This window comes from Oncorhynchus nerka, linkage group LG15 (genome assembly GCF_034236695.1).
Source record: "Oncorhynchus nerka isolate Pitt River linkage group LG15, Oner_Uvic_2.0, whole genome shotgun sequence".
In the NCBI taxonomy this organism is placed as follows: domain Eukaryota; kingdom Metazoa; phylum Chordata; class Actinopteri; order Salmoniformes; family Salmonidae; genus Oncorhynchus; species Oncorhynchus nerka.
The window spans coordinates 53,390,778-53,410,783 of NC_088410.1; the positions used below are offsets into that span (position 1 = coordinate 53,390,778).

Sequence of the window (20,006 nt, forward strand, 5' to 3'; positions counted from 1 at the left end):
ATGAGGAAGCGTATGTAGCGCTTGGCTTCACTGTGACTACGGTGGGAGACGAGGAAAGACCGGTATGTTTACTGTGTCTAAAAATGTTGGCAGCGGACAGCATGAAGCCAAATAAATTAAGGCGTCATATAAAGACATTACACCCCAATCACGCTGATAAGCCGCATGAGTTTTTTCAGCGAAAACGTGCCGAATATTGCCAACAATCGTCCCGCTTTGTGAATGCTACTTCAGTAAACCAGCGAGCACTGTTAGCATCATATAAGGTGGCGTACCAAATTGCTCAGTGCAAAAAAAAACACTCCATAGCAGAGGAGCTGACACTGCCTGCAGCATTAGACATTGGTCTCCGTCATGCTGGATGACGTAAGTGCTGCAAAAATAAAAACTATCCCTCTGTCCAATGACAGTCGCCAGACGTATAAATGACATTGCTAACGATCTTAAAGAACAGCTGGAAGATAAACTCAGACAAACGTTTTGCCTTACAGTTCGATGAAGCAACTGACAGCAACAAAGACTGTTTGTTTATCGCTTATGTGCGTTTTGACATGACAAACTGTGAGGATCTACTTTTTTGTAAATATGTCAGAGACAGAGCCACAGCTGAAGAGCTATTCAAAATGCTGGACTGCTTCCTGACTGAGAATGGGCTAAAGTGGGAGAACTGCATTGGTGTTTGCAGTGATGGTGCACAGACCATGGCAAGGATGAGAAAAGGACTTCGGGCACTCATCAAGAAGGCCTCACCTAATGCTGAGTGGACACACTGTGTTATACACAGTGAAGCACTGTCATCAAAGCACCTTTCCTCTGAATTAAGTGAGGTTATGACTGACATTGTAGGTGTAGTCAATTTTATAAAGACCAGACCACTAAAAACAAGAGTCTTCTCTGCTATCTGTGAGGAGATGGGAGCTGAACATCAAGCGGTGCTGTTTCACAGTGAAGCAAGGTGGCTGTCACGAGGAAAAGTCTTGTCCCGAGTTTTTGAGCTCAAGAGAGCAGATAAGAATGTTTTCGGAGCAGGAGCACAAGTATGACCTCGCAGAAAAATGTTGTGATGAGAACTTCCTGGCAAAACTGGCCTACCTGAGTGACATATTTGGAAAGCTAAATGAACTAAATCTACAGCTTCAAGGGAAAGATAAACACCTCCCTCAGGTCACAGACCAGATCAGCTCTTTCACTCGAAAGCTTGCAATTTGGGGCAGGCGACTTGATGAAGGAAATACTGATTAATTTGAGAACCTGCATGAATTTGTTGACACTACTGACTATGATGCTATCTCAGTAATTCCATATATTAAGGAGCATATTTCATCACTGATGGGATTCTTTAAAAAGTACTTCCCTGAAAACAGTTCCCAATATGACTGGGTGAGTGATCCTTTCAATGCACCAGCTCCAACTGGTTTCAGCTCTGCAGAGGAGGACCAGTTCATTGATATGACGTTTGACTCCACATTGAGACTGAGGTTCACATCACAGACACGGAGTGAATTCTGGCTGAGTGTAAGTAGAGAGGCAGTATCCACTCTTAGGGCAGAGGGCCATGGGCATTCATCTTCCTTTTGCAACATCTTATCTTTGTGAGACTGGCTTCTCTGCTGTTGCTGCACTGAAGACCAAGTACAGGTCCCAGCTAAACATTTAGCTGGAGCTGAGAGTTGCAGTATCATGCTTCAAACCCCGTTGTGCTCTGCAAAACGTGCTCATTGTTTGCCATTAATCCTGACTTCCTCATTTTGATTTTTTTTAAATCAGCACAATTTTTTAAATTCATTTTTGTTTTATAGGTCAAAGTGTTTCATATATTGTGCTCCTGAGTTAATGTTGCTGATCAATTTGAATGTATTATTATTTATTGATTATATTTTATTTTTCAGTATCAAATGGTGAAAGAAAATGACAGTTTAAGGGTTTATTTTTATTTTTTAATTTCAGGCAAATTCATGCACTTGAAGTCTTTTCTGTTACAGACTAAAAAACAATGTTAATAAAGTTATTCTTTAAGTTGATCTATATTTCTTTCTTTTTTTGTTTTCTTTAATGTTAATAAGGATACAATGTTATGCAGAGGTGTACTTGTAACAATTTTATAGACAAATTATACTATTTACAGTCGCGGCGGAGAGTTGGGGGGCACAAAATGTTTACTTCTTCCTAGGGGGGGGCGTAACAGAAAATAATTAATTAATAAATAAAGTTGCACTTCCTACGGTTTCCACTAGATGTCAACCGTCTTTAGAAACTTGAATGAGGATTCTACTCTAAAGGAGGGGCTCATGAGACCTCTTTGAGTCAGTGGTCTGGCAGAGTGTCTCAGTCTCGTGATGCGCGCTTCCGACAGAGTTACCTCTCGTTCCAGTGCTTTTCTTCAGACAAAGGAATTCTCCGGTTGGAACATTATTGATGTTTTATGTTAAAAACATCCTAACGATTGATTCCATACATTTTTGACATGTTTCTAAAGAGATTGTAACGGAACTTTTAGAGTTTTTGTCTGGATGAAGTGCCTGTGCCTTATGAAGATGGATTACTGGGCTGAACACGCTAACAGCAAGTGGCTATTTGGACATAAATGATGGAACTTTATGGAACAAATCAGTCATTTATTGTCGAACTGGGATTCCTGGGAGTGCCTTCTGATGAAGATCATCAAAGGTAAAGTGAATATTTATGGTGTTATTTCCAGCTTCTGTTGACTTCAAAATGGTGGATATTCCTCTGGCTGTTTTGGGTTCTGAGCGCCGTTCTCAGATTATGCTTTTTCCGTAAAGTTTTTTTTAAATCTGACACAGCGGTTGCATTAAGGAGAAGTCTATCTTTAAAGATGATGATACAATAATAAAAATGAAAAAACTTATGGTTTTGTCATTGTATTATCTAAACCAGATCTATTGTGTTATATTCTCCTACATTCAATTCACATTTACACAAACTTCGGTGTTTTCTTTCAAATGAAACCAAGAATATGTATATCCTTGGTTCTGGGCCTGAGCTACAGGCAGTTAGATTTGGGTATGTATTCAGGTGGAAATTGAAAAAGGTAGGGGGGTAACTGTAAGAGGTTAATGAGTGCTTGAGGTCACTGAGAAAGTCTGGACATGGCCTGCTCTCCCTTATGTAAGGAATTAGGCACTTTCCCATGTTTACTAAAGTATGTACTCTAGGCTATGTTTACTTGTCAGACTGAACAGTAGCCTAATAAACACATGCAGGTGGCTTATATCTTCTAAATGCTTTATTATCCAAATGTAAAAGCATATACTGTACAGTACTGTATTTCTTCATCAGCATCTTCATGCTTTCGTTAATAAAATAATGATGAAAATACTCTTTCAAAATGCTGATGTTTATTTAGTTATGGATCCATAACGAATTACTATGGGAATAAATATCACTGAATTACAGAAATATTGGAACAAAGTTGTGGGTTTCGTTTTTCTCAGAATAGAAACACCATAATATTAATAAAATGAATTAAGCCAAATTTCTTTAAATCAATCCCATATACTATGTTATTACAAATAAAAATGTAATTATTTGGTAATGCCAATATGGAAGACTATCAAATGCTTCTCAAAGATGCCCTCTGGTGGTCAAACTAGCACTAACTTGCGTTAACAGAAAAAATGGCTGACAATTAAATAACATGCAGTATGACGCAACTTTTAAAGGAGGAACCACTGTATAAAGCACCCACAAGCTACCGGTGGCTGAAAACACAATCATCGTGGGATGAACGAATGACAAAATTCCAGGCAAGGGCGGTCTATTTAAAAATCATTCCTTCCTCCCTCGACCCTTGCCCTGCAAGTGTATACTCGCCATGATATGTCATCAGAAGTGTCCACTTAATTTGAGGGCTGAGGGGATAGGGTGTGTCTTTTAAGTGTTTAGACTGCAGCCCATGAAGTCGAAAGAATTGTCCTCAGATGTCCGAGACAGGATTGTTTCGAGGCACAGATCTGGGGAAGGGTACCAAAACATTTCATCAGCATTGAAGGTCCCCAAGAACACAGTGGCCTCCATCATTCTTAAATGGAAGAAGTTTGGAACCACCAAGGCTCTTCCCAGAGCTGGCCACCCAGCCAAACTCAGCAATCAAGGGAGAAGGGCTTTCATCAGGGAGGTGACCAAGAACCCGATGGTCACTCGGACAGTGCTGCAGAGTTCCTCTGTGGAGATGGGAGAACCTTCCAGAAAGACAACCATCTCTGCAGCACTCCACCAATCAGACCTTTGTGATAGAATGGCCAGATGGAAGCCAGTCCTCAGTAAAAGGCACACGACAGCCCGCTTGGAGTTTGCCAAAAGGCACCTAAAAGACTCTCAGACCAGGAGAGACCTGTAAAGAACAGGGCTTCCCCCTTAATGGCCATCTTTTGAGATCAGACATGCCTGCGTAACTGACATCAGTGTGCTGCTAACACTGTCCCTGTGATCCTCTACTTGCAAACACACCTGAACGCCCTTCTTGACAATTTACCAACCGTTTAACCTATAGAAAAAAATCTAATACGATAGCTCCATCGGCTACATTTCAAGCTAACTGTTGGGTGAGTTTATGCCAGGTTCTTAACCCTGTTGCACTCATCCCTTTTAAACTAGCTACAAAGCGAGCAACCCCGGCCGTTGAGCTGTGCCCAACTGTGGATCCGGATCTTCACAGCACCAGTGCTGCAAACAGTATAGCTTCCTCCACTGTCCTTGTCCCATACCGGGCTCAAACTAGTGATCTTCTGCTTGCAAACATACGTGACCGCAAAAGTACCAACCATAGATAGGCGGCTGGTAACCGTAGGGTTGCCGGTTTAAATCTCTGAGCTGCCTGGGGGATATCATATACATATATAGTATCTACCGCCGTGCAGGTTAGCGTTTTTCATTATGAATCTTGTTCTGGAGGCAGCTCTGCAAAGTGGTCACTAACTGGCACAACAACAAAGTCATTCAATCTGAAACCTAACCTCAAAGGAGATATCCCTATTTTTCTCCTATGTCATGGAAGCTTGGCATATTACAACAACAGTTACATGCTGACCGGTTGCGTCTCATGCGTTGCAAAATAAATGTACACATACATGTTATTCAATCATTGCACCCACACTGCTCGTGCACACCAACGAACGTCTGCATTGCCAGGCGTTAAAATAGAAGTTGATTCTATTTGTGGTGCAGAACCTGCTGCAAATCCTGCCTCTCCCAACTCAACATTGGCTTTTAGAAGCATATACCCATGTGCCATCTCCTCATTGGTTATACCCAAGTGGGTGATTGAAAGATGAACTGAGGTTGTTATGGTAATACACCTTATTTTGAAAGTTTGTTGCCAATCGCCATATTAAGTCCAAAGAAGAAAAAGCCTGGAAGAAGGAGAGATGACTAGAAACGATTCGGTTGACCGGTTCATGTGTGGATTAATTGTAGGAGTAGAGGACCTTGTGCATTTCAGGTAAAATAACTACTCAATGTGTATATCCCAGGACAAATTATATAGCAACAGCAAGCTAGCTTGCTAGGGAAGTCAGGAACCAATACACGCAGTCAGTCAGGAAAGTTTGCATCCTGTAGCTCCAACTCCAAAAAGTTCTGGGACACTGTGAAGTCCATGGAGAACAAGAGCACCTCCTCCCAGCTGCACACTGCACTGAGGCTAGGTAACACGGTCACCACCGATAAATCCATGATTATCGAAAACTTCAACAAGCATTTCTCAACGGCTGGCCATGCCTTCCGCCTGGCTACTCCAAACCTCGGCCAACAGCTCCACCCCCCGCAGCTACTCGCCCAAGCCTCTCCAGGTTCTCCTTTACCCAAATCCAGATTGCAGATGTTCTGAAAGTGCTGCAAAACCTGGACCTGTACAAATCAGCTGGGCTTGACAATCTGGACCCTCTATTTCTGAAACTATCCGCCGCCATTGTCGCAACCCCTATTACCAGCCTGTTCAACCTCTCTTTCATATTGTCTGAGATCCCCAAGGATTGAAAGCTGCCGCAGTCATCCCCTCTTCAAAGGGGGAGACACCCTGGACCCAAACTGTTACAGACCTATATCCATCCTGCCCTGCCTATCTAAGGTCTTCGAAAGCCAAGTCAACAAACAGGTCACTGACCATCTCGAATCCCACCGTACCTTCTCCGCTGTGCAATCTGGTTTCCGAGCCGGTCACGGGTGCACCTCAGCCACGCTCAAGGTACTAAACGATATCATAACTGCCATCGATAAAAGACAGTACTGTGCAGCCGTCATCGACCTTGCCAAGGCTTTCGACTCTGTCAATCACCATATTCTTATCGGCAGACTCAGTAGCCTCGGTTTTTCTGATGACTGCCTTGCCTGGTTCACCAACTACTTTGCAGACAGAGTTCAGTGTGTCAAATCGAAGGGCATGTTGTCCGGTCCTCTGGCAGTCTCTATGGGGGTGCCACAGGGTTCAATTCTCGGGCCGACTCTTTTCTCTGTATATATCAATGATGTTGCTCTTGCTGCGGGCGATTCCCTGATCCACCTCTACGCAGACGACACCATTCTATATACTTCCGGCCCGTACTTGGACACTGTGCTATCTAACCTCCAAACGAGCTTCAATGCCATACAACACTCCTTCCGTGGCCTCCAACTGCTCTTAAACGCTAGTAAAACCAAATGCATGCTTTTCAACCGTTCGCTGCCTGCACCCGCACGCCTGACTAGCATCACCACCCTGGATGGTTCCGACCTTGAATATGTGGACATCTATAAGTACCTAGGTGTCTGGCTAGACTGTAAACTCTCTTCCAGACTCATATCAAACATCTCCAATCGAAAATCAAATCTAGAGTCGGCTTTCTATTCCGCAACAAAGCCTCCTTCACTCACGCCGCCAAACTTACCCTAGTAAAACTGACTATCCTACCGATCCTCGACTTCGGCGATGTCATCTACAAAATTGCTTCCAACACTCTACTCAGCAAGCTGGATGCAGTTTATCACAGTGCCATCTGTTTTGTCACTAAAGCACCTTATGCCACCCACCACTGCGACCTGTATGCTCTAGTCAGCTGGCCCTCGCTACATATTCGTCGCCAAACCCACTGGCTCCAGGTCATCTACAAGTCCATGCTAGGTAAAGCTCCGCCTTATCTCAGTTCACTGGTCACGATGGCAACACCCATCCGTAGCACGCGCTCCAGCAGGTGTATCTCACTGATCATCCCTAAAGCCAACACCTCATTTGGCCGCCTTTCGTTCCAGTTCTCTGCTGCCTGTGACTGGAACGAATTGCAAAAATCGCTGAAGTTGGTATCTGCTATCTGAGCAGCTAACCGATCGCTGCATCTGTACATAGTCTATCGGTAAATAGCCCACCCATTTTTACCTACCTCATCCCCATAGTGTTTTTATGTATTTACTTTTCTGCTCTTTTGCACACCAATGTCTCTACCTGTACATGACCATCTGATCATTTATCACTCCAGTGTTAATAACCTCTTACTTCTACCCTCTACTTTTTTGAACATTCTGTTAAAAATCGCGCAACATTTCAGCGCCCTGCTACTCATGCCAGGAATATAGTATATGCATATGCTTAGTATGTGTGGATAGAAAACACTCAGACGTTTATAAAACTGGTTAAATCACTGCTGTGGCTTTCCGAGAACGGCAGTTCCATCGAAAAGCGCAGGAAAACCTGATCACAGAAAATGGAAATAAATATCCTTGCGCCACTTCCAGCAATTGTTCAAAGTGAACCGAATTACATAAGACCGAGATTTCAACGCCTACAGCTAACACACGTTGTCTAGAGTCTTGTCATTTGATTCAGCTTTGATTCTTGGTTGAACCGAATCAAGGGAACCACTTCCCCCAAGTCTCCGCCCAGCTCTTTTTGTGGAGCCTTTTGTGGACATTTTTTGCCAGACGACAGCTAAGGATTTTACATCGCCTTCCTGATGAATTTTATCGCTTATTAACGTGTACTAATACCTAAAGTTGCATTACAAAAGTATTTCGAAGTGTTTTGTGAAAGTTTATCGTCGACTTTTTGAATTTAAAAAAATGACGTTACGTTATGAAACGCTGTTTTTTTTCGTTGATCACACAGTCTACATATAACGATATCTAGGCTATATATGGTGCCAACAAAGAAGATGGTCAAAGGTAATGAATGTTTTCTATTTTATTGTGCGGTTTGTGTAGCGCCGAATATGCTAATTATTTTGTTTACGTTCCCTGCGGGTCTTTTGTGGTGTTACATATGCTATCAGATAATAGCTTCTCATGCTTTCGCCGAAAAGCATTTTAAAAATCTGACTTGTTGCCTGGATTCACAACGAGTGTAGCTTTAATTCAATACCCTGCATGTGTATTTTAATGAACGTTTGAGTTTTAACTAATACTATTAGCATTTAGCGTAGCGCATTTGCATTTCCAGAGCTCTAAATGGGACGCAAGCGTCTCAAGTAGAAGCAAGAGGTTAATCTGCAAAATTGTAATTATTCGCCTACCTCCTCGAGCCTTTTGCACACAATGTATATAGACTCCCTTTTTTTCTACTGTGTTATTGACTTGTTAATTGTTTACTCCATGTGTAACTCTGTGTTGTCTGTTCACACTGCTATGCTTTATCTTGGCCAGGTCGCAGATGCAAATGAGAACTTGTTCTCAACTAGCCTACCTGGTTAAATAAAGGTGAAATAAAAAATAAAAATAAATAGCTATCTAAATAGGACAAATTAGCTAGGAACTAGCTAAATTGCCATAAATGTTTAACGCTTTTCAACCTGTCCCCAAATTCATATAATTGGCCCAGAGATTGTTTTGATATTTCAACCTGCATGTCGTGATCGCGTTTGGTGTGGGGGGGCCAAAATCTATTTGCGCGCGTCCGGTTTGGGCATGGTGTTAGGCTTTTTTCAAACAACCTCCCCCCCTCTCCACCCCAGCGCCATTTCTCAACAAGCCTAGCGTGACTCCCCCTTTCATTCTGAAACGTGTGGATTTGTTTACACCGGCATAGCTAGCTAGCCAGCCAGCCATTTCATACAGCTACAGCAGCAGTCTACTAGCTAACCACTGGACACATAATGTCGAGTGATGAGATGAAATATAACGTTAAACTCCAAAAAGTATTTGCATTGTAATCCTATATGGAAACGTTGTGCAAGTTTTCGTGATGTGTTCTATCGGTTCCCTTGCTAACGTTTGCTAAACCAAAACTAGTTTGACACAATTGAAACTACAGCTAGCTGCAATTGTTTCAAAGTTGTGAAATTGTTTTGTAATAGCCAATGTATGTAAGAAAGTATTTCACATAGCAGTGTCTTGTTTTTCACACTTTGTACAAAATAATAAAATGCAGTACTACAGGATATTTCTTAACGTAGCTCTTTATTAGCTAGCTATAACTGGCATGTTCACATATCGCCAACCAGGATCAAACTGACCATGACCTTACCATTTGGGTGGTCTTAACCAATCATAGCACAGTATGATATGGCGGTAAAATGCATCCAATTACAATTCAGTATGTTTACACATGAATATTACAAGCAGGACATACAATATCTAACTAACGTCATTCATTGTATGTGCAGGTTGCGTCGGACAATGTTGTTGACGGCAGTCCGACTAGCAGGGTTTGAGGGAGAGCCAGAGGCAGAGGACGGGCAGGCAGCAGGGAGACAGAAATTAGGATGAGGAGAGGCTTTAAGCCCCTCTGACGTGATAGAATGGCTGCCACAAAGGTATGTATTTTGTTGAAAATGCCTATATATTTAACAAAAATTAGTATTTTTTTAAGTGAATAGTTCATTTCTGAATATAATAATTGGTGGCTAAATACATTTTGGTTTTTGGTATTTTTCCACACATGCTACTTCAATACAAACATGATCTAGTTTCCTAAATGTGCAATAGAAAGTACTTTGAATTGGCTTTGAATGAATCGTAGACCTTGACCATACATATGAAAAATACCTTTGGTGTGGAGAGTATAATATCACATTCTGCCTTACTGATAATAGGCTGTGTGTGCATCTGTTCATTCAGGAATTCTTCATCAGGGAGCTGGATGATGCAGACAACAGGGAGGTGGGTGAGACTGATGTTTCAGCGAGAGCCAGGGTTGATTATTGATGTCCTAGAGATTTTTACCGGCGGCGGAATGGTGGGCCACCATCTGCACATGTACCACCTTGGTGCACCTGTGGCAACTGCAGGGAGATGCCTACAGACAGAGAGAGGAAGTGTTACGGTCAGGGACCAGACCTCTGCGTAAGCCAGCTGCCACATTTTGCCCATTACTGCCTAGACAATGGATATTTACGTTTGCACAGGCGGCATAGGGTTGACGTGTTGGCAGTGGCTGATGCAGCAGAGCCTGGAGATGATGCCCGGGAGTACCAGCATGCTGCCTACACACAGTTTGTGCCCTTGGAGCAGGAAACCGAGTTGTCATCCCCAGTTGCTGTGTTTGGAGACTCAGGGACACTTTCCCTGATCCCCATTCTGAGTACACTGGGTTCCACCCTGGGCGCTAGGATTCTCAAAGCATTTGGCATGATGACATACTAGTGTTATGTCCAAAGAGTGTCTGTTGCCAGACACTTATTGGCATGACATTAGGATGGCATCATGTCACTTGCTGTGAACAGAACACAACCTCTCCCTCAGTTTGCATTCTCCACACATAAACACTTTCCAGGTGCATCTTCAGGACATCAAAAATCTTCTTACCGGGCACACCATGTCATATCAAAGATTTTAATGGTTTTATACATCTGAAAGTGTGCTTAAATAAATAATCATTTGAAATTTGTTTGTTTTGCAAATTTGTTTTTTACTTCATATAAAGTTTCAAACACACAGTTCTACACATTTTAGACGTTTGTCTATATTGAAAATTGGTTACCATTGACACAACTATACGGTTGAAATGTCCCCCTTCAAACAACGGTTAACACCAATGACTTGTGCCAGGTCTATGCACTTCAAGCCTTGCTATTCAAGGAGACATGGGATGTCCAGTGAAAAAGACACAAGACAGGCGTGAAATTATTAGTTTATGGTACCGATATTCCAGAGGAGTTTTCAACTGGGATATGAAACACTTAACTACCCCTGGACAAATGAACTCCATTACATATTTAAAGTGGTAATCAGAGAGTCGTCCATGTCCCCAGGCTTCCCCCCGCTTATTGTGTTGTTTATATATACACAATCTATGGTTGTGGGAGAGCGCATAGATTAGGTAGATAGGGTAGGCCGTCATTGTAAATAAAAATGTGTTCTTAACTGACTTGCCTAGTTGGGCATGAGGGAGCTGGAATGTAAACAGCAGAGTCAGCTGCTAGCTAGTTGTAGATAAACAGTTGTGGTAGCAGGGGCATGGTTTTTAAGAAATGTTTGACTGAACAAGCCTCCTCATCAACTCGACCCAAAAAGAAAAGTGAGAAAAATAGGTGTATTGGGTTTTGTTACAAATTAAATAACAAAATAAGTGCATTCTGGGGGTCGCAGACAACTTACTGATTCCAGCTTTAAAGAGTTAAGATGCAATGTAAACAAACTGAACAAGTTCCACAGACATGTGACTAAGGGGGTCAAAATCAAAAGTAACAGTCAGTACCTGGTGTGGCCATCAGCTGCATTAACTACTTCTGTGCATCTCCTCATGGACTGCACCAGAATTGCCAGTTATTGCTGTGAGATGTTACCCCACTTTTCCACCAATGCACCTGCACATTCCTGGACATTTCTGGGGGGAATGGCCCTAGCCCTCACCCTCCGATCCAACAGGTCCCAGACGTGCTCAATGGGATTGAGATCCGGGCTCTTCGCTGGCCATGGCAGGACAGTGACATTCCTGTTTTGCAGGAAATCACGCACAAAACGAGCAGTATGGCTGGTGGCATTGTCATGCTGGAGGGTCATGTCAGGATGAGCCTGCAGGAAGGGTACCACATGAGGGGGGAGGATGTCTTCCCTGTAACGCACAGCGTTGAGATTGTCTACAATGACAACAAGCTCAGTCTGATGATGCCGTGACACACCGCCCCAGACCATGACGGACTCTCCACCTCCAAATTGATCCCACTCCAGAGTACAGGCTTCAGTTTAACGCTCATTCCTTCGACAATAACCGCGAATCTGACCATCACCCCTGATGAGACAAAACCGCAACACGTCAGTGACGAGCACTTTTTGCCAGTCCTGTCTGGTCCAGCGACGGTGGGTTTGTGCCCATAGGCAACGTTGTTGCCGGTGATGTCTGATGAGGTGAGGACCTGCCTTACAACAGGCGTACAAGCCCTCAGTCCACCCTCTCTCAGCCTATTGCGGACCGTCTGAGCACTGATGAAGGGATTGTGCGTTCCTGGTGTAATTCAGCTAGTTGTAGCTGCCATCCTGTACCTGTCCCGCAGGTGTGATGTTCGGATGTACTGATCCTGTGCAGGTGTTGTTACACTTGGTCTGCCACTGCAAGGACGATCAGCTGTCCGTCCCGTCTCCCTGTAGCGCTGTCTTAGGCGTCTCACAGTACGGACTGGCCCTGGCCTGGCCACATCTGCAGTCCTCATGCCTCCTTGCAGCATGCCTAAGGCACATTCACGCAGATGAGCAGGGACCATGGGCATCTTTCTTTTGGCATTCTTCAGAGTCAGTAGAAAGGCCTCTTTAGTGTCCTAAGTTTTCATAACCGTGACCTTAATTGCCTACCGTCTGTAAGCTATTAGTGTCTTAACGACCGTTCCACAGGTGCATGTTCATGAATTGTTTATGGTTCATTGAACAAGCACGGGAAACAGTGTTTAAACTGTTTACAATGAAGATCTGTGAAGTTATTTGGATTTTTATGAATTATCTTTGAAAGACAGGGTCCTGAAAAAAGGGGCGCTTCTTATTTTGCTGAGTTTATGATCTAGAACCTTGTGTCACTTGTCACCTAACAAGAAATTTATTTTGTGTCAGCCCAGATATAATATACATCCCTAGAGGCAGGTAGAGCCCCATGAACACAGGGATGGGAGGATTTAGGAGGGTAAAGAGGTCAACAATGTATTTTAATAGAGCTATGGCTGACAAGTGGTTCAGGTAAGACATAGCAGCATAGGTGGATCAATGGATCTAGCTGTGTAAAGAACTCTATAGATTTAATCTGAACTAACTGCTTAAAGGCCCACTGTCATCACATGATCTCCCCATTCAAATCACCTCACATGTACACAACCGAACACATTCTAAATCAAAATAAGGTTCAGGTGTCTGCTCTGTGTTTCAATAGGCAAAAATGACTTTGTCACTCTTATTTTGTCTTCTAAACCAATAAAAAAAAAATGAAAGTTGGGATGTGTGATGTCACTTTTTGTGAAGAGCCTTTTAGGAGGAGCTGCTTGGCAAATTGAATGGGGTGATCATGTGATAATGGTGGGCCTGTATTGAAGTAATGTAGTAAGGCCATGTTTACAGAGCAAAGTAAACCTATGAAAATGGTCTGCCACTGTTGGCCCTCTGCACAGCATTAGATCAATGTTCATTTCATCCCATTCCTTCACTATGCCAGCCAGACATAGAGCTTATCCTGTTATGGCTACTGTCCCTGTACAGGGATCAACATCAGGTCGAAATTTCAGAGTGACAACTAAAAATACAATTCCGTAACATTAAACATTCTTGAAAATGCAAGTGTCTTACACCCTTCAAAAGATTAGAATCTTGGTAATCAAACTACGTTTTCCAATTTAAAATAGCTATTACAGAGAACAAATCCCATGCTTTTGTTTGAGAAGCGCAATCAAGAACAGAAACATTTTCTGCCATGACAGTTTTTAGATATTCACATCTGAAGGTAAAATTATGACTTACATTCTGATATCTTGCTTAAGACTCCGGCTACTTGCCTCAAGAAAAAACACCTGCTGAAAACCAAAACGAACCAAAACGTTTGTAATAATATATGTGCGAACTGTTTCGGCTGGGAAGCAAGTGTAAGCTTTTGGCATTAGAGAGTGCAATAATAGTGAAGGTATCAAAACTCTGAAATACACAAATGGAATTATGTAGTAACCAAACAAGTGTTAAACAAATCAAAATACATTTTATATTTGAGATTCTTCAAAGTATCCACCCTTTGCCTTGACAGCTTTGCATACTCTTGGCATTCTCTCAACCAGCTTTATGAGGTAGTCACGTGGAATGCATGTCAATTAACAGGCGTGCCTTGTTAAAAGTTCATTTGTGGAATTTCTTTCCTTCTTAATGCATTTGAGCCAATCAGTTGTGTTGTGACAAGGTAGGAGTGGTATACAGAAGATGTCTTTTCTATTTGGTAAAAGACCAGCACAAATAACAGCACAAATAAGCAAAGAGGAACGACAGTGCATTACTTTAAGTCAGTCAAATTTCAAGAACTTTTTAAAGTTTCTTCAAGTGCAGTCGCAAAAAACATCAAGCGCTATGATGAAACTGGCTCTCATGAGGACCGCCACAAGAAAGGAAGACCCAGAGTTACCTCTGCTGCAGAGGATAAGTTCTTCAGAGTTACCAGCCTCAGAAATTGAAGCCCAAATAAATGCTTCACAGAGTGTAAGTAACAGACACATCTCAACATTAACTGTTCAAAGGAGACTGCGTGAATCAGGCCTTCATGGTCAAATTGCTACAAATAAATCAATACTAAATAAAGGACACCAATAATAGGAGAGACTTGCTTTGGCCAAGAAACACGAGCAATGGACATTAGACCAGTGGAAATCTGTCCTTTGGTCTGGAGTCCAAATTTTAGATCTGTGAGATGACAGCGTTAGTGATTTATTTAGAAATCAAGGCACACTTAACCAGCATGGCTACCACAGCATTCTGCAGCGATACGCCATTCCATCTGGTTTGGACTTAGTGGGACCATCATTTGTTTTTCAACAGAACAATGACCCAACATACCTCCAGGCTGTGTAAGGGCTATTTGACCAAGAAGGAGAGTGATGGAGTGCTACATCAGATGACCCGGCCTCCACGATCACCAAACCTCAACCCAATTAAGATGGTTCGTAATCAGTTGGACCGTAGAGTGAAGGAAAAGCAGTTTCAGTTAGTTTCTGTGCCTGAATTATCTGTTGGAATACATCTCTAGACTAACAGTAAAGGTCCTGATGGACCAAGACCGCTGCTGATGGACCTCTCTAAAGACCCCTCTGAAGCTTCCACTATCAAGCAACTAGGGGGAGACCTCCCTGCCTCCCAGTACCAACCCCAAAACTGATGCAGCACTTTCTCCATGTACCAGGCCACACACACAAACTGATGACAAGAATACACATGGACAGCTTAATCGGTGTTCTTCCATTTGGTGCCTAATGAACAAGATCGAGATGTAACATAATGTTGCTGACCTTGTCGTCCAGGTCGTCATCACTCTCGTACAGATCATCCTGATGCAGCTGTACTCCACATGCATGTTGAACTGGGACTGGTTGATCTGGTACACAACACACAACAGGAGAATTGTAGTGTGTCAATAATCATATATCATACAATATAGGGAAAGGAAGATACCTAGTCAGTTGCACAACTGAATGCATTCAACTGAAATGTGTCTTCTGCATTTAACCCAACCTCTGAATCAGAGAGGTGTTGGGGGCTGCCATAATCGACATCCACGTCTTCGGCACCCGGGAAACAGTGGGTTAACTGCCTTTTTTCAGGGGCAGAACAACAGATTTTGACCTTGTCAGCTCTGGGATTCAATCCAGCAACCTTTCGGTTATTGGCCCAATGCTCTTAACACTAGGTTACCTACCGCCCTAAACACAGAAACGTATAGAAACACAGACAGTGCATACTATATATCATAGTTGATAGCATGAACTGGGACTGGAACCGTCACTGCTTCTGCACTGAGCACTTTTCATTTTTTGTCTACGCTATGGAAATCTATTTATCATTACAAAATAAATCTGCTTAGTTCGGTGTCCACAGACGAGGGAGCAAAAAAATATACTGACAAGGAGGTGCTGCTGGCTATGAATGACAAGTGAATTGGTTTAGTTGATTACTTTAAGTGTCCAGTCCTAGAACAGTGTAGCTGTGAGAGAATGACATCTAGCTGTAGGCAGGTGTGTTGTCAGGTGTATGTTATTTAACCTCCAAGCTATGTTCAGCCCTGTCTTGCCCACCTCGTTCTCTGAGAGAGAAACAAAAACAAAACAGCAGGCACTAATGTCTGGAAAACAAACTTCACACATGCAGAGCCACAATATGAAGCTCTCACGATCACACTGTGGCAAAATACAATACATTACAACACTTGCTTAATTGGTCCATTTGTACAGATATTCTTAATTATTTGCTAGATTGACGTTTATTGGGATGAGTCTTGTCCTTGAGGCAGAACTGAGGGATTTCCGCTAGATGGGCCAGCTGCAAAAAATCATTGACATAACTGATATGGGCGGAAAGCTTACATTCTTGTTAGTCTAACTGCACTGTCCCATTTACAGTAGCTATTACAGTGAAAGAATACCATGCTATTGTTTGAGGAGTGCACAGTTATGAACTTGAAAATGTATCAATAATCCAATTAGACACATTTGGGCAGACTTGATACAACATTTTGAACAGAAATGCAATGGTTCAATGGATCAGTCTAAAACTTTGCACATAACCTGCTTCCATCTAGTGGCCCAAATCGAAATTCCGCCTAACCTGGAATAATACATTCAAATCAAATTTGACTTTTCGCACATGTGAATGCAACAAGTGTAGACCTTACAGTGAAACGCTTACTTAAGAGACCCTAACAAACAATGCAGTTTAAAAAAAATACGGATAAGAATAACAAATAAATGTAACAAGTAATTAAAAAGCAGCAGTAAAATAACAATAGCGAGACGATAGATAGGGGGATACAGGTACAGAGTCAATGTGCTGGGGCACCAGTCGGTTGAGGTTATGTAGGTACATGTAGGTAGAGTTATTAAAATAACTATGCATAGATAACAACCGAGAGTAGCAGCGGTGTAAAATAGGGGTGGGGGGGGGTGGGACAATGCAAATAGTCTGGGTAGCCATTTGATTAGATGTTCAGGAGTCTTATGGCTTGGGGGTAGAAGCTGTTTAGAAGCCTCTTGGACCTAGACTTGGTGCTCCGGTACCACTTGCCGTGCAGTAGCAGAGAGAACAGCTGTGTCCTCTTCACGACTGTCTTGGTGTGCTTAGACCATGTTAGTTTATTGGTGATGTGGACACCAAGGAACTTGAAGCTCTCAACCTGCTCCACTACAGCCCCGTCGATGAGAATGGGTGTGTGCTCTGTCCTCCTTTTCCTGTAGTCCACAATCATCACCTTTGTCTTGATCACCTTGAGTTGTCCTAGCACCACATGGCCAGGTCTCTGACTTCCACCCTATAGGCTTTCTCATCGTTGTCGGTGATCAGACCTATCACTTTTGTGTCATCGGCAAACTTAATGATGGCGTTGGAGTCATGCCTGGCCGTGCAGTCATGAGTGAACAGGGAGTACAGGAGGGGACTGAGCATGCACCCCTGAGGGGCCCATGTGTTGAGGATCAGCATGGCGGATGTGTTGTTACCTACCCTTACTACCTGGAGGCGGCCCATCAGGAAGTCCAGGATTCCTGGTCCTTAGCTTATTGATGAGCTTTGAGGGCACTATGGTGTTGAACGCTGAGCTGTAGTCAATGAATAACATTCTCACATTGGTGTTCCTTTTGTCCAGGCGGGAAACGGCAGTGTGGAGTGTAATAGAGATTGCATCATCTGTGGATCTGTTGGGGCGGTATGCAAATTGGACTGGGTCTAGGGTTTCTGGGATAATGGTGTTGATGTGAGCCATGTCCAGCCTTTCAAAGCACTTCATGGTCACAGACGTGAGTACTAAGGGTCGGTAGTCATTTAGGCATGTTATCTTAGTTTTCTTAAGCACAGGGACTATGGTGTCTGCTTAAAACATGTTGGTATTACAGACTCGGACAGGGAGAAGTTGAAGATGACAGTGAAGACACTTGCCAGTTGGTCAGCGCATGCTCGCAGTACACGTCCTGGTAATTCATCTGGCCCTGCAGCCTTGTGAATGTTGACCTGTTTAAAAGGTATTACTCACATCAGCTGCGGAGAGTATGATCACATAGTCTTCCGGAACAACTGGTGCTCTCATGCATGTTTCAGTATTATTTGCCTCAAAGCGAGCATAGAAGTAGTTTAGCTCATCTGGTAGGCTCGTCTCACTGGGCAGCTCTCGACTGTGCTTCCCACTCTTTGAAAGCGGCAGCTATTGCCTTTAGCTCGGTGTGGATGTTGCCTATAATCCATAGCTTCTGGTTGGGGTATGTACTGTGTCACTGTGGGGACGACGTCATCGATGCACTTATTGATGAAGCAAATGACAGATGTGGTGTACTCCTCAATGCCATCGGAGGAAGCCAGGAACATATTCCAGTCTGTGCTAGCAAAACAGTCCTGTAGCTTAGCATCTGCTTTAACTGACCACTTTTTTATTGATCTAGTTGCTGGTGCTTCCTGCTTTAATTTTTGCTTGTAAGCAGGAATCAGGAAGATAGAATTATGGTCAGATTTGCCAAATGGAGGGCGAGGGAGAGCTTTGTATGCGTCTCTGTGTGTGGAGTAAAGGTGGTCCAGAGTTTTTTTTCTTCTGGTTGCACAATAGCCCACCCAATTTACCTACCTCATCCTCATACTGTTTTTATTTATTTACTTTTCTGCTCTTTTGCACACCAGTATCTCTACCTGCACATGACCATCTGATCATTTATCACTCAAAATTGTAATTATTTGCCTACCTCCTCATGCATTTTGTACACAATGTATATAGTCTTTTTTTCTACTGTGTTATTGACTTGTTTATTGTTTACTCCATGTGTAACTCTGTGTTGTTGTCTGTTCACACTGCTATGCTTTATCTTGGCCAGGTCGCAGTTCTAAATGTGAACTTGTTCTCAACTAGCCTACCTGGTGAAATAAAAATACAAATAAAATTTAACATGCTGATAGAAATTTGGTCAAATGGATTTAAGTTTCCTTGCATTAAGGTCCCCGGCTACTTAGAGTGCTGCATCTGGGTGAGCATTTTCTTGTTTGCTTATGGCGGAATACAGCTCATCCTATGCGGTCTTAGTGCTAGCCTCTGTCTGTGGTGGTATGTAAAACAGCTACGAAAAATACAGATGAAAACTCTCTAGGTAGATAGTGTAGTCTACAGCTTATCATGAGATACTCTACCTCAGGCGAGCAATAGCTTAAGACTTCCTTAGATATTGTGCACCAGCTGATATTTACAAAAATAAATAGTTTGCCGCACCTTGTCTCACCTGACGCCGCTGTTCTATCCTGCCGGTGCAACGTATAACCAGCCAGCTGTATGTTGATAGTGTCGTCATTCAGCCATGTCTCGTGATGCATAAGATACAGTTTTGAATGTCCCGTTGGTAGTTTAATCTTCTTTAATCTTCATCTATTTTATTTTCCAAAGATTGTACGTTTGCTAGTAGAATGAAAGGAAGTGCGTGTTTATTCGATTGTCTACGAATTCTCAGAAGGCAGCCCGTCCTTTGGCCCCTTTTTCTCCACGCAAATCACGGGAATCTGGGCCTGTTCCCGGGAGAGCAGTATATAATTCACGCCGTGCTCGTCAGACTCGTTAAAGGAAAAAAAGTATTCTGCCAGTCTGGGTTGAGTAATCGCAGTCCTGATGTCCATAAGAGACGGTAGCGGCAACAATATGTACAAAATAAGTTAAAAAATAAATTACAAACAACGCAAAGAAACGAACAAAAAAACACTTGGTTGGGGACACATAAAACGTCAGCTGTCTTCTCCGGCGCCATCTTTATTATTACATTGTGACCATTCCTTGCATTTCAAAAATATTTTTAAAAAATTGTTAAAAAAATCTTCTTTTTTTTCTTTGTATTATCTTTTACCAGCTCTAATGTGTTATATTCTCCTACATTAATTTCACATTTCCACAAACTTCAAAGTGT

General features: G+C 42.7%; 1 long non-coding RNA gene across 1 annotated transcript; it reads right to left on the reverse strand.

The window, feature by feature from the left end:
- Positions 1 to 9,364: 9,364 nt before the first annotated feature.
- Positions 9,365 to 15,480, reverse strand: LOC135559917 (uncharacterized). The gene is made up of 2 exons (XR_010458605.1): positions 15,381 to 15,480; positions 9,365 to 10,219 (listed from the first exon to the last, which is right to left on the reverse strand). It is a non-coding gene; the product is annotated as an uncharacterized LOC135559917 (long non-coding RNA).
- Between the last annotated feature and the right edge of the window lie 4,526 nt (positions 15,481 to 20,006).